We start from the raw sequence: 10,950 nt of genomic DNA, 5'->3' as shown, positions 1-10,950 counted from the left end.
ACAGGAAACTCTTGAGCATGAAAAACCCAGCAGCGTTGCAGTTCTTGACACTCAAACCGGTGCGCCTGGCACCTAGTACCATACCCCGTTCAAAGGCACTTAAATATTTTGTCTTGCCCATTAACCATCTGAATGGCAAACATACACAATCCATGTCTCAATTGTCTCAAGGGTTAAACATCCTTAAAGTGATGTCAATAAGGGATCATAGCTTTCACCTGATCAGTCTGTCATGGAAAGAGCAGGTCTACCAAATACATTCATTTTAATATGTTGATTACTTCTCCTTGCCATTATCATTCACCTGATAAGACAAAATGTGTTGCTAACATGGGGTTGGGGGGGGGGGGTCACTGGGCATGAAAAGGTTAAAGATCCCTGCTCTAGACGTCTCTGTGTACAATGTGTTATGTCACTATAGTTATTCCCAGTAATTATATCTAATAAAACTTGTTTTTAAATATAATTTGTTGAGGGAGACTGTTGCGTTACAGCCTGAATTTAAAATGGATTAAATATAGATATTTTGTAATTGGCCTACAAACAATACCCCATGATGTCAAAGTGGAATTATGTTTTAACTGGAAACCTGAAATGTCTTGAGTCAATAAGTATTCAACCTCTTCGTTATGGCAAGCTTAAATAGGTTCAGGAGTAAAAATGTGCTTAAAAAGTCACTAAGTTGCATGGACTCTGTGTACAATAATAGTGTTTAGGATTATATTTGAATGACTACCTCATCTCTGTACTCCATGGCTGTGATAGGAGAAAACTGAGGATGGATCAACAGTATTATAGTTACTCCACAATTGTTATTTTATTTTATTTATTTAACCTTTATTTAACTAGGCAAGTCAGTTAAGAACAAAGTCTTACTTACAATGACGGCCTACCAAAAGGCAAAAGGCTTCCTGCAGGGACGGGGGCCTGGGATTAAAATAAATAAATACAATATAAATATAGGACAAAAAACACATCACAACAAGAGAGCCAACACTACATAAAGAGAGACCTAAGACAACAACATAGCAAGGCAGCAACACATGACAACACAGCATGGTAGCAACATAACAACAACATGGTAGCAACACAAAACATGGTACAAACATTATTGGGCACAGTCAACAGCACAAAGGTCAAGAAGGTAGAGACAACAATACATCACACAAAGCAGCCACAACTGTCAGTAAGAGCGTCCATGATTGAGTTTTTGAATGAAGAAATGGAGATAAAACTGTCCAGTTTGAGTGTTTGTTGCAGCTCGTTCCAGTCGCTAGCTGCAGCGAACTGAAAAGAGGAGCGACCCAGGGATGTGTGTGCTTTGGGAACCATTAACAGAATGTGACTGGCAAATGGGTGTTGTATGTGGAGGATGAGGGCTGCAGTAGATATCTCAGCTAGAGGTGAGTAAGGCCTAAGAGGGTTTAATAAATAAGCATCAACCAGTGGGTCTTGCAACGGGTATACAGAGATGACCAGTTTACAGAGGAGTATAGAGTGCAGTGATGTGTCCTATAAGGAGCATTGGTGGCAAATCTGATGGCCGAATGGTAAAGAACGTCTAGCCGCTCGAGAGCACCGTTACCTGCCGATCTATAAATTATGTCTCCGTAATCTAACATGGGTAGGATGGTCATCTGAATCAGGGTTAGTTTGGCAGCTGAGGTGAAAGAGGAGCGATTATGATAGAGGAAACCAAGTCTAGATTTAACTTTAGCCTGCAGCTTTGATATGTGCTGAGAGAAGAAGAGTGCACCGTCTAGCCATACTCCCAAGTACTTGTATGAGGTGACTACCTCAAGCTCGAAACCCTCAGAGGTAGTAATAACACCTGTGGGAAAAGGGGCATTCTTCTTACCAAACCACATGACCTTTGTTTTGGAGATGTTCAGAACAAGGTTAATGGTAGAGAAAGCTTGTTGGACACTAAGAAAGCTTTGTTGTAGAGCATTTAACACAAAATCCATGGAGGGGCCAGCTGAGTATAAGACTGTATCATCTGCATATAAATGGATGAGAGAGCTTCCTACTGCCTGAGCTGTTGTTGATGTAAATTGAGAAGATCGTGGGGCAACAGGATTGAGCCTTGGGGTACTCCCTTGGTGACAGGCAGTGGCTGAGACAGCAGATTTTCTGACTTTATACACTGTACTTTTTGAGAGAGGTAGTTAGCAAACCAGGCCAAAGACCACTCAGAGACACCAATACTCCTTAGCCAGCCCACAAGAATGAAATGGTCTACCGTATCGAAAGCTTTGGCCAAGTCAATAAAAATAGAAGCACAATATTGCTTAGAATCAAGGGCAATGGTGACATCATTGAAAACCTTTAAGGTTGCAGTGACACATCCATAACCTGAGCGGAAACCAGATTGCATACCCGAGAGAATACTATAGACATCAAGAAAGCCAGTTAGTTGATTATTGACAGGTTTTTCCAACCCTTTTGATAAACAGGGCAAAATAGAAATAGGCCTATAACAGTTAGGATCAGCTTGATCTTCCCCTTTAAATAAAGGACGAACTGTGGCTGCCTTCCAAGCAATGGGAACCTCCCCAGAAAGGAGAGACAGGTTAAAAAGGTTGGAGATAGGCTTGGCAATGATAGGGGCAGCAACCTTAAAGAAGAAAGGGTCTAAACCATCTGACCCAGATGTTTTTTGGGGTCAAGTTTAAGGAGCTCCTTTAGCACCTCACTCAGTGACTGCCTGCAGGGAGAAACTTTGTAGTGGGGCAGAGGAAAAAGAGGGAGAAGCATCGGGGATAGTCGCATTAGAAGGGGTGGGAGATGAGGAAATGTTGGACGGGCAAAGAGGCATGTTTGAGTCAAATAGGAATCCTGACTTAATGAAGTGGTGATTAAAGAGCTCAGCCATGTGCTTCTTGTCAGTAACAACCACATCATCAACATTAAGAGACATGGGCAGCTGTGAGGAGGAGGGTTTATTCTCCAAGTCTTTAACCGTATTCCAGAACTTTTTGGGGTTAAACCCAGAGAGAGAGAACTGCTCCTTAAAGTAACTAACTTTGGCCTTCCGGATAGCCTGAGTGCACTTATTTCTCATTTACCTGAACAATAGCCAGTCAGCTTGAGTATGCATGTGCCGAGCCTTTCGCCAAATGCAATTCTTGAGGTGGAGTAACTCTGCAAGATCACGGTCGAACCAGGGGCTGAACCTGTTTTTAATTCTCATTTTCTTTATGGGGGCGTGTTTGTTAACAATACCACTGAAAATATCAAAAAAGAAGGTCCAAGCGTCTTCGACAGAGGGGATCAAGCTGATTCTATACCATTTTACAGAGGCCAGTTCATGAAGGAAGGCTTGCTCATTAAAGTTTTTTAGCAAGCATCTATGACAAATCAGGACAGGTCGTTTCACTGAGCAGCCATTACGAACACAGGCTATAAAACAGCGATCACTAAGGTCATTACCAAAAACACCAGACTGATACCTATCAGGTTTATTTGTGAGGATAACATCAAGGAGAGTAGCCTTTTCTGGGTGTTTGGAGTCATACCTTGTGGGATGGGTGAAAATCTGAGAAAGATTTAGGGAGTCCCATTGCTTTAGAACTTGGTCAGGTGGATTAAGCATGTCCCAGTTTAGGTCACCTAGCAGGACAAATTCAGACTTAGTGTAAGGGGCCAGGAGAGAGCTTAGGGCAGGTAGGGTACCGGCCGGTGCTGATGGAGGATGATAGCACCCAGCAACAGTCAACAAAGAGCTAAACTTAGCAAAATAAGAAATGTCCCTTTTTCAGGACCCTGTCTTTCAAAGATAATTTGTAAAAATCCAAATAACTTTACAGATCTTCATTGTAAAGGGTTTAAACACTGTTTCCCATGCTTGTTCAATGAGCCATAAACAATTAATGAACATGTACCTGTGGAATGGTCGCTAAGACACTAACAGCTTACAGACGGTAGGCAATTAAGGTCACAGTTATGAAAATGTAGGACACTAAAGAGGCCTTTCTACTGACTCTGAAAAACACCAAAAGAAAGATGCCCAGGGTCCCTGCTCATCTGGGTGAACGTGCCTTAGGCATGCTGCAAGGAGGCATGAGGACTGCAGATGTGGCCAGGGCAATACATTGCAATGTCTGTACTGTGAGATGCCTAAGACAGCGCTACAGGGAGACAGGATGGACAGCTGATCGTTCTTGCAGTGGCAGACCACGTGTAACAACACCTGCACAGGATCGGTACATCCGAACATCACACCTGCGGGTCAGGTACAGGATGGCAACAACAACTGCCCGAGTTACACCAGGAACGCACAATCCCTCCAGCAGTGCTCAGACTGTCCGCAATAGGCTGAGAGAGGCTGGACTGAGGGCTTGTAGGCCTGTTGTAAGGCAGGTCCTCACCAGACATCACCGGCAACAGCGTTGCCTATGGGCACAAACCCACCGTCGCTAGACCAGACAGGACTGGCAAAAAGTGCTCCTCACTGATGAGTCGCGGTTTTGTCTCACCGGGGGTGATGGTCAGATTCACGTTTATCGTCAAAGGAAGGAGCGTTACACCGAGGCCTGTACTCTGGATCGATTTGGAGGTGGAGGGTCCATCATGATCTGGGGCGGTGTGTCACAGCATCATCGGACTGAGCTTGTTGTCATTGCAGGCAATCTCAACGCTGTGCGTTACAAGGAAGATATCCTCCTCCCTCATGTGGTACCCTTCCTGCAGGCTCATCCTGACATGACCCTCTAGCATGACAATGCCACCAGCCATACTGCTCGTTCTGTGCGTGATTTCCTGCAAGACAGGAATGTCAGTGTTCTGCCATGGCCAGTTAATGCTTTTATTGCTTAAAACCAGCAAATCAAATTGTTTGGGGACAGACTTGGTGGAGACAACCGAGCACTGAAGGTGATCCTTGGTAAAGATTGCCATTCCCCCACCTTTGGAATATCTGTCTTGCCGAAAAAGGTTATAACCAGAAAGGTTAACACCAGTATTCAAAACACTCTTTCTTAACCACGTCTCAGTAATGACCAACACATCCGGATTGGAGCTGTGAACCCACACTTTCAATTGATCCATTTTAGGTAATAAGCTTCTAGTGTAAACGTGCAGAAAACCCAGGCTTTTACGAGAGCAGAAATCAGTGAAGCAGATATCAGAGCACAAGTCAGAATTGTGCGCATTTCCAGATATCATCAACAGTAATGCAATCAAGGCACGGCATAGTACAGGGAGAGATATGCAGTGCTGATTTATGACATCTGAATGTGCATCAGATGGCAACAAGATCATATTGTACAGCAATTTCATCAGGTAACATGAATACAAAGCCGGCGAGAGGGGGTTAGAATAGGATGGGAGGCCAAAAGTCTGTGTAACCAGTAGAGAGTCAGAGTCCCGAGTGTGGGAACAAACATAGTCTGTCCCACGATTGGGTAAAGAAAGTTTGTAGTCAACAAAGTATGCAGGAGTCATGAGGCAAATAGCAAAATGCACAAGAAAGAAAATATATATATAACGACTTGGGGCTAGCCATTGTAAGTGCAAGTCAGTCGCCCCAACAGTGCGTGAGTGTTGGAGGCGAGCGAAAGCTCATGAGAGAGGGGTGAGTATGATGGAGGTACCTGTACCAGACAGGGGGAGACAGGCCAGGGCAGACAGTGAACAGATCGCCAGGTGGAATCCAAGCAGCAGTGCAGCAGGCAATGGGAGTATGTGTCACACCCACTTGGAAGAAGCTTTTATTTCTGGAGGCAGATTTTTTGTAGAAAATGCCAGTGAATGGTCTTTGAACAGCAAGAGGGGGCTTCAGAGGACACTTCAAAGACTCCTGACACTTGTTTTACTTCACACCTTAGTGATAATTGAATTTGTATCTGGCTCAGTTCCAGGTTGGAATGGTGTCCTCAGGTCTCTGCTGTTTGTTGGCTAGAGCACCCTCCCAATACTAAAGGGCAGAGTGAAAAGAAGGAAACCTGTACAGAATAAAAATGTTCAATATCCCTTTGAGCATGGTGAAGTTATAAATTACACTTTGGATGGTGTATCAACACACCCAGTCACTACAAAGATACAGGCCTTCCTTACTCAGTTGCCGGAGAGGAAGGAAACCACTCAGGGATTTTACCATGAGGCCAATGGTGACTTTAAAACAGTTGCAGTTTAATGGCTGTGATAGGAAAACTCTGAGGATGGATCATCAACATTGTAGTTACTCCACAATACTAACTTAAATTACAGTGAAAAGAAGGAAGCCTGTACAGAATAAAAATATTCCAAAACATGCATCCTCTTTGCAATAAGGCACTAAAGTAATACTGCAAGAAATGTGGCAAAGCAATTACATTTTTGTCCTGAATACAAAGTGTTATACATTACTAAGTACCACCATTCATATTTTCAAGCATAATGGTGGCTGCATCACGTTATGGGTACGCTTGTAATCCTTACGGATGGGGGAGCAAAATCCTAGAGGAAATCCTGGTTCAGTCTGCTTTCCACGAGAGACTGGGAGATGAATGTACCTTTCAGCAGGACAATCACCTAGAACACAAGGCCCAATCTAAACTGGAGTTGCTTTCTAAGAAGACGGTGAATGTTCCTGAGTGGCTGACATACAGTTTTGAGTTAAATCTACTTGAAAATCTATGGCTTGGCCTGAAAATGTTTGTCTAGCAATGATCAACAACCAATTTGACAGAGCTTGAAGAATTATTAAAATAATAATGGGCAAATGTTTCACAATCCAGTTGTGGAAAGTTCTTAGAGACTTACCCAGAAAGACTTACAGGTGTAATCGCTCACATGCTTCTACAAGGGGGGACTCAGAGGTGTGAATACTTTAAATAAATTAGATCTATCTGAATTTCATTTTCAACAAATTTGTTACAATTCTGAAAACATGTTTTCCAGTTATGGGGTATTGTGTGTAGATGGGTGAAAAAAACAATATATTTAATCCATTTTGAATTCAGGATTTAACACAACAATGTGGAATAAGTGAAGGGTTATGAACACTTTCTGAAGGCACTGTATGTGATGGAAAGAGCAGGTGTTCCTAATGTTTTGAACACTCAGTGTATAAATTATATTCTTCAAGAATCAATAGGTACATATCATTAATTTAAAAGTCCCAAAATTGATGTAGCAATTACATATTTTCTATGGATGTAGAAGATTACCCCTTTAAGATGAGTGCACTAACTGTAAATCGCAAATAAGATTGTCTGCTAAACTAATCAAAGTTATGTAACTGTAATACCCAGTGCCATTTCTTAAAAGGGATGAGATTCAATCCATCCACATTTGCTATGGTATGCATGTCCTAATGAATATGACCCTGATAACCATATAATAATCTTGCAAACGTCTGTAGCGTAAAACACCAGACTGTCTGAATCAACCCAACTGAAACAAGTTTACAGGGCAATCAATGCCAAAATGCCTGTGCCTCAACTTGAGTGTTTAAACTGCCAATTGTAAGGTTCTATATGCGTTACACTCAGGCCTCCTGGTGGCTTGAATTGGAGGTGAAATAGGACTAAAATTGGGACAGAAAAATGTAAAACACAAATTCATATTTATCATACTCCAAGAATTCAAACATATTGCACAATATAATATTTTACACAAATAATATTACTTATTTCCCCCATAAACTGTAGCTGGGTCACATTTGACCCAAATATTCTCAAGGGTCATTTTCGCTAGATTTCCTCTTGGATCACTGAGGTTAGGATATGTACTTACAGTGCCTTCAGAAAGTATTCATTCCCCTTGACTTATTCCACATTTTATTGTTTTACAGCCTGAATTAAAAAATGATTGCCTTGAAAACATGTTTGTAGAATTTGTTTCACATTTATTGAAAATGAAATGCCGAAATGTTTAATTTACACAAGTATTCACACCACTGACTCAATACTTTGTAGAAGCACCTTTGGCAGCGATTACAGCTGTGAGTCTTTCTGGGTAAGTCTCTTAGAGCTTTCCACACCTGAATTGTGCAACATTTACCCATTATTCTTTAAAAAATCTTCAAGCTCTGTCAAATTGGTTGTTGATCATTGCTAGATATTGAGACAACCATTTTCAGGTCTTGCCATAGATTTTCAAGTAGATTTAAGTCAAAACTGTAACTCGGCCACTCAGGAACAGTCACTGTCTTCTTGGTAAGCAACTCCAGTTTATATTTGGCTTTGTGTTTTAGGCTATTGTCCTGCTGAAAGGTGAATTCATCTCACAGTGTCTCATGTAAAGCAGACTGAATCAGGTTTTCTTCTAGGATTTTGCCTGTGCTTAGCGCCATTCTGTTTCTTTTTTATCCTGAAGAACTCCCCAGTCCTTAACAATTACAAACATACCCATAACAAGATGCAGCCACCACTATTCTTGACAATATGAAGAGCGGTACTCAGTAATGTGTTGCATTGGATTTTCTCCAAACAAAACACTTTCTATTCAGGACAAAAAATGTAATTGCTTTGCCACATTTTTTTGCAGTATTACTTTAGTGCCTTGTTGCAAACAGGATACATGTTTTGGAATATTTGTATTCTGTACAGGCTTCCTTCTTTTCACTGTCATTTAGGTTAGCATTGTGGAGTAACTACAATATTGTTGATTCATCCTCAGAGTTCTCCTATCACAGCCATTAAACTGTAACTGTGTTCAAGTCATTATTGGCCTCATGGTAAAATTCCTGAGCAGTTTTCTGCCTCTCCGGCAACTGAGTTAGGAAGGCCTGTATCTTTGTAGTGACTGGATGTATTGATCAACCATTCAAAGTGTAATTTTTAACTTCACCATGCTCAAAGGGATATTTAATGTCTGCTTTTTCTTTTACCCATATACCAATAAGTGCCCTTCTTTGCGAGGCATTGGAAAACCTCCCTGGTCTTTGTGGTTGAATCTGTGTTTAAAATTCACTGCACGATTGAGCGACCTTACAGATAATTGGATGTGTTGGGTCCAGGGATGACGTAGTCATTCAAAAATCATGTTAAACACTATTATTGCACAGAATGAGCCCATGCAAATTATTATGTGACTTGTTAAGCACATTTTTATTCAATTTATTTAGGCTTGCCATAAAAAAGGGGTTGAATACTTATTTACTCAAGACATTTCAGCTTTTCATTTGTAATTCATTTGTTAGAAAATATATATACACTACCGTTCAAAAGTTTGGGGTCACTTAGAAATGTTCTTATTTTTGAAAGAAAAGCAATTTTTTTGTCCATTAAAATAACATCAAATTGATCAGAAATACAGTGCAGACATTGTTAATGTTGTAAATGACCATTATAGCTGGAAACGGCAGATTTTGTATGGAATATCTACACAGGCGTACAGAGGCCCTGTCACGATCGTCGTAATGATTGGACCAAGGCGCAGCGTGAGTAGCGTTCCACATCTTTATTATAACGTGAAACTTCAGCAAAATACAAAAACAATAAATGATCAAACGAAACTGTCACGTCCTGACCATAGAAAGCTTTTAGTTTTCTATGGTAGAGTAGGTCAGGGCGTGACAGAGGGTTTTGTCTAGTTTATTTATGTCTATGTTGGTTCTAGTTTCTTTTTTCTATGTTGGGGGTTTTGTCTAGTTTATGTATTTCTATGTGCAGTGTCACGTCCTGACCAGTAATAGGGGTTATTTGTTATTGTAGTTTGGTCAGGACGTGGCAGAGGGTATTTGTTCATGTGGTTCGGGGTGGTGGTTTGTTTAGTAGGGTATTTGATTTATGTATTCCGGGGGTTTTTGGGCACTCTTCTATGTTAGTGTATTTCTATGTTCTGTCTAGGCTTTTGTATTTCTATGTTTTGTTAATTGGGGTTGGACTCTCAATTGGAGGCAGGTGTTTTCTAGTTGCCTCTGATTGAGAGTCCTATATATAGATATGTGTTTGTTGAGTACTTTGTGGGAGATTGTTCTGTGTATAGCCTTGTGCCTTACCAGCCTGTGAATAGTCGTTGTGTTTTCTCTGTGTGCGTGTTTATTTTGGTTCTCCTTCTTCACCAAATAAAAGAAGATGAGTACACATATTCCTGCTGCGTTTTGGTCCACTTTATCCGACGACAACCGTTACATGCAGTTCTAGTTGTTGTATTTCTATGGGTTTTTTGGGGGGGGGGGGATGATCTCCAATTAGAGGCAGGTGGTTATCGTTGTCTCTAATTGGGGTTCATATTTAAGTGGTTGTTTTTCCCACCTGGGTTTGTGGGAGATTATGTTGCGTAAGTGTATGTTGCACCTCTTCGTCATGGTTTGTTGGTTTGTTCATTAGTTTATTTGTATGTCTTGCATAGTTTCACAGTTATAATAAAATGTGGAACGATATACACGCTGCGCCTTTGTCCCATTCTTCAGACAGCCGTGACAGGACCGTGAAGACAGTGAAGTGCAAATAGGCACCTACACAAAAACACAAAATAACATCCCACAAACACAGGTGGGAAAAACAGCTACTTAAATATGATCCCCAATTAGAGACAACGATTACCAGCTGCCTCTAATTGGGAATCATACAAATCACCAACATAGAAATAATAAACTAGAATACCCCCCAGTCACGCCCTGACCTACTTCACCATAGAGAAACAATGGCTCTCTATGTTCAGGGCGTGACAGGCCCATTATCAGCAACCATCACTCCTGTGTTCCAATGGCACGTTGCGTTAGCTAATCCAAGTTTATAATTTTAAAAGGCTAATTGATCATTAGAAAACCATTTTGGAATTATGTTAGCACAGCTGAAAACTGTAGTTCTGATTAAAGAAGCAATAAAACTGTCCTTCTTTAGACTAGTTGAGTATCTGGAGCATCAGCATTTGTGGGTTCAATTACAGGCTCAAAATGTCCAGAATCAAAGAACTTTCTTCTGAAACTCATCAGTCTATTCTTGTTCTGAGAAATAAAGGCTATTCCATGCAAGATATTGCCAAGAAACTGAAGATCTCGTACAACGCTGTGTACTA

The sequence above is a fragment of the Salmo salar genome, chromosome ssa07 (assembly GCF_905237065.1).
Source record: "Salmo salar chromosome ssa07, Ssal_v3.1, whole genome shotgun sequence".
Taxonomy (NCBI): Eukaryota; Metazoa; Chordata; class Actinopteri; order Salmoniformes; family Salmonidae; genus Salmo; species Salmo salar.
Note: the sequence above shows the minus strand (reverse complement) of the source record.